Genomic DNA, 5,405 nt, shown 5'->3' with positions numbered 1-5,405 from the left:
CACCACCATAACCACCACCTGCTGCCATACCCCACCACCATAACCACCATCTGCTGCTAAACTCCACCACCATAACCACCACCTGCTGCCACACTCCACCACTATAACCACCACATGCTGCCAAACTCCACCACCAAAACCACCACCAGCTGCCACACTCCATCACCACCACCACGACCACCTGCTGCCACACTCCACCACCACCACCACCACCTGCTGCCACACTCCACCACCATAACCACCACATGCTGCCACACTCCACCACCACCACCACCACCTGCTCCCACACTCCACCACCATAACTACAACCTGCTGCTACACCACAACCACCTGCTACCCCACTTCACCACTACCACCACCTGCTGCCCCACTCCACCACCTGCTTCTATACTCCACCACAATAACCAGCACCTGCTGACACACTCCACCTCCACCATCTCCACCTCCTGCTGCCATACTCCATCACCATAACCACCACCTGCTGCCACACTCCACTACCATAACCACCACTGCAGCTACACGCCACCACCATAACCACCACCTGCTGCCACACTCCACTACCATAACTACCACCTGCAGCCATACTCCACCACTATAACACCCACTTGCTGCCACACTCCACCACCAAAACTACCACCTGCTGCCACACTTAACCACTATAACCACCACCTGCTGACACACTCCACCTCCACCACCTGCTGCCGCACTCCATCACCAAAACCACCACCTGTTTCACACTCCACCACCACAACCACCACCTGCTGCCACACTCCACCACCATAACCACCACCTGCTGCCACACTCAACCACCATAATCACCACCTGCTTCCACACTCCACCACTGTAACCACCACCTGCTGTCACACTCCACCACCTGCTGCCAAATTCCACTATCATAACCACCACCTGCTGCCACACTCCACCACCAAAACCACCACCTGCTGCCTCACTCCACCACCATAACCACCATCTGCTGCCGCACTCCACAACCATAACCACCATCTGCTGCCACACTCAACCACCATAACCACCACCTGCTGCCACACTCCATCACCATAACCATCACCTTATGCCACACTCCACACTATAACCATCACCTTCTGCCACACTCCACCACCATAACCACCACCTGCTGCCAGAGTCCACCACCATAACCGCCACCTGCCGCTACTCTCCACTACCATAACCACCACCTGCCGCTACACTCAACTACCATAACCACCATCTGCTGCCACACTCAACCACCATAACCACCACCTGCTGCCACACTCCATCACCATAACCATCACCTTCTGCCAAACTCCACCACCATAACCATCACCTTCTGCCACATTCCACCACCATAACCACCACCTGCTGCCACACTCCACCACCATAACCACCACCTGCTGCCACACTCCACTACCATAACCATCACCTTCTGCCACATTCCACCACCATAACCACCACCTCCTGCCACACTCCACCACCACCACCTCCACGACCTGCTGCCACACTCCACAACCATAACCACTCCCTGCTGACACACTCCACCTCCACCACCTGCTGCCACACTCCATCACCATAACCACCACCTGCTGCCACACTCCACCACCACCATCTGCTGCCCCACTCCACCATCATAACCACCACCTGCTGCCGCACTCCACCATGATAACCACCACTTGCTGCCACACTCCACCACCAAAACCACCTCCTGCTGCCACACTCCACCACTATAACCACCACTTGCTGCCACACTCCACCACCATAATCACCATCTGCTGCCACACTCCACCACTGTAACCACCACCTGCTGTCACACTCCACCACCATAACCACCACCTGCTGCCACACTCCAACACCTGCTGCCACACTCCACCACCATAACCACCACCTGCGGCCACACTCTACCACCATATCCACCACCTGCTACCACACTCCACTACCATAAGCACCACCTGCTTCCACTCTCCACCACCACCACCTGCTGCCACACTCCACCACCATAACCACCACCTGCGGCCACACTCCACCACCACCACCTGCTGCCACACTCCACCACCATAACGACCACCTGCTTCCACACTCCACCTCCATAAACACCACCTGCTGCCACACTCGACCACCATAGCCACCACTTGCAGCCACACTCCACCACCATAACCACCACCTGCTGCCACACTCCACCACCATAACCACCACCTGCTGCCACACTCCACCACCATAACCACCACCTGCTGCCACACTCCACTACGATAACCACCACCTGGTGCCTCACTCCACCACCATTGCCACCACCTGCTGCCATACCCCACCTCCATAACCACCACATGCTGCCACACTCCACCACGATAACCACCACCTGCTGCCACACTCCACCACCATAACCACCACCTGGTGCCAGACTCCACCACCATAACCACCACCTGCTGCCATACCCCACTACCATAACCACCATCTGCTGCTAAACTCCACCACCATAACCTCCACCTGCTGCCACACTCCACCACCATAACCACCACATGCTGCCAAACTCCACCACCAAAACCACCACCTGCTGCCACACTCCATCACCACCACCACGACCACCTGCTGCCACACTCCACCACCACCACCACCTGCTGCCACACTCCACCACCATAACCACCACATGCTGCCACACTCCACCACCACCACCACCACCTGCTCCCACACTCCACTACCATAACTACAACCTGCTGCCACACCACAACCACCTGCTACCCCACTCCCCCACCACCACCACCTGCTGCCCCACTCCACCACCTGCTGCTATACTCCACCACAATAACCAGCACCTGCTGACACACTCCACCTCCACCACCTCCAACACCTGCTGCCATACTCCATCACCATAACCACCACCTGCTGCCACACTCCACCACCATAACCACCACCTGCTGCCCCACTCCACCATCATAACCACCACCTGCTGCCGCACTCCACCATGATAACCACCAACTGCTGCCATACACCACTACCATAACCACCACCTGCAGCTACACGCCACCACCATAACCACCACCTGCTGCCACACTCCACTACCATAACTACCACCTGCAGCCATACTCCACCACTATAACACCCACTTGCTGCCACACTCCACCACCAAAACTACCACCTGCTGCCACACTTCACCACTATAACCACCACCTGCTGACACACTCCACCTCCACCACCTGCTGCCGCACTCCATCACCAAAACCACCACCTGTTTCACACTCCACCACCACAACCACCGCCTGCTGCCACACTCCACCACCATAACCACCACCTGCTGCCACACTCAACCACCATAATCACCACCTGCTTCCACACTCCACCACTGTAACCACCACCTGCTGTCACACTCCACCACCTGCTGCCACATTCCACCATCATTACCACCACCTGCTGCCACACTCCACCACCAAAACCACCACCTGCTGCCTCACTCCACCACCATAACCATCACCTTCTGTCACACTCCACACCATAACCATCACCTTCTGCCACACTCCACCACCATAACCACCACCTGCTGCCACAGTCCACCACCATAACCGCCACCTGCCGCTACACTGCACTACCATAACCACCACCTGCCGCTACACTCCACTACCATAACCACCACCTGCTGCCACACTCCACCACCACCACTACCACCACCTGCTGCCACACTTCACCACTATAACCACCACCTGCTGCCATACTCCACCACCATAACCACCACCTGCTGCCACACTCCACCACCATAGCCACCACTTGCAGCCACACTCCACCACCATAACCACCACCTGCTGCCACACTCCACCACCATAGCCACCACTTGCAGCCAGACTCCACCACCATAACCACCAACTGCTGCCTCACTCCACCACCATAACCACCACCTGCTGCCACACTCCACCACCATAACCACCACCTGCTACCACACCCCACCACCATAACCACCACCTACTGCCACACCCCACCACCATAACCACCACCTGCTGCTAAACTCCACCACCATAACCACCACCTGCTGCCACACTCCACCACCATAACCACCACATGCTTCCAAAATCCATCACCAAAACCGTCACCTGCTGCCACACTCCAGCACCACCACCTGCTGCCACACTCCACCACCATAACCACCACCTGCTGCCACACTCCACCACCATAATCACCACCTGCTGCCACACTCCACCACTGTATCCACCTCCTGCGGCCACACTCCACCACCATAACCACCACCTGCTGCCACACTCCACCACCAAAATCACCACCTGTTGCCACACTCTACCACCACCACCTGCTGCCACACTCCATCACCACCACCACCACGACCACCTGCTGCCACACTCCATCACCACCACCACCACGACCACCTGCTGCCACACTCCACCACCGCCACCTGCGCCCTCACTCCACCACCATAACTACCACCTGCTGCCACACTCCACCACCATAACCAAAACCTGCTGCCACACTCCACCACCATAGCCACCACCTGCTGCCACACTCCACCACCATAACCACCACCTGCTGCCGCACTTCACCACCATAACCACCACCTGCTGCCACACTCCACCACCACCACCTGCTGCCACACTCCGTCACCACCTCCACCACCACCTGCTGCCACACTCCACCACCATAACCACCACCTTCTGCCACACTCCACCACCACAACCACCACCTGCTGCCACACTCCACCACCATAACCAACACCTGCTGCCACACTCCACCACTATAAACACCACCTGCTGCCACATTCCACCACCAAAACCACCACCTGCGGCCACACTCCACCACCTGCTGCCCCACTCCTCCATCATAACCACCACCTGCTGCCACACTCCACCACCATAACCACCACATGCTTCCACACTCCACCACCACCACCACCACCTGCTCCCACACTCCACTACCATAACTACAACCTGCTGCCACACCACAACCACCTGCTACCCCACTCCACCACCACCACCACCTGCTGCCCCACTCCACCACCTGCTGCTATACTCCACCACAATAACCAGCACCTGCTGACACACTCCACCTCCACCACCTCCACCACCTGCTGCCATACTCCATCACCATATCCACCACCTGCTGCCACACTCCACCACCATAACCACCACATGCTGCCCCACTCCACCATCATAACCACCACCTGCTGCCGCACTCCACAATGATAACCACCACCTGCTGCCATACACCACTACCATAACCACCACCTGCAGCTACACGCCACCACCATAACCACCACCTGCTGCCACACTCCACTACCATAACTACCACCTGCAGCCATACTCCACCACTATAACACCCACTTGCTGACACACTCCACCACCACAACCACCGCCTGCTGCTACACTCCACCACCATAACCACCACTTGCTGCCACACTCTACCACCATAATCACCATCTGCTGCCA

The sequence above is a fragment of the Procambarus clarkii genome, unplaced genomic scaffold (assembly GCF_040958095.1).
Source record: "Procambarus clarkii isolate CNS0578487 unplaced genomic scaffold, FALCON_Pclarkii_2.0 HiC_scaffold_400, whole genome shotgun sequence".
In the NCBI taxonomy this organism is placed as follows: domain Eukaryota; kingdom Metazoa; phylum Arthropoda; class Malacostraca; order Decapoda; family Cambaridae; genus Procambarus; species Procambarus clarkii.
Note: the sequence above shows the minus strand (reverse complement) of the source record.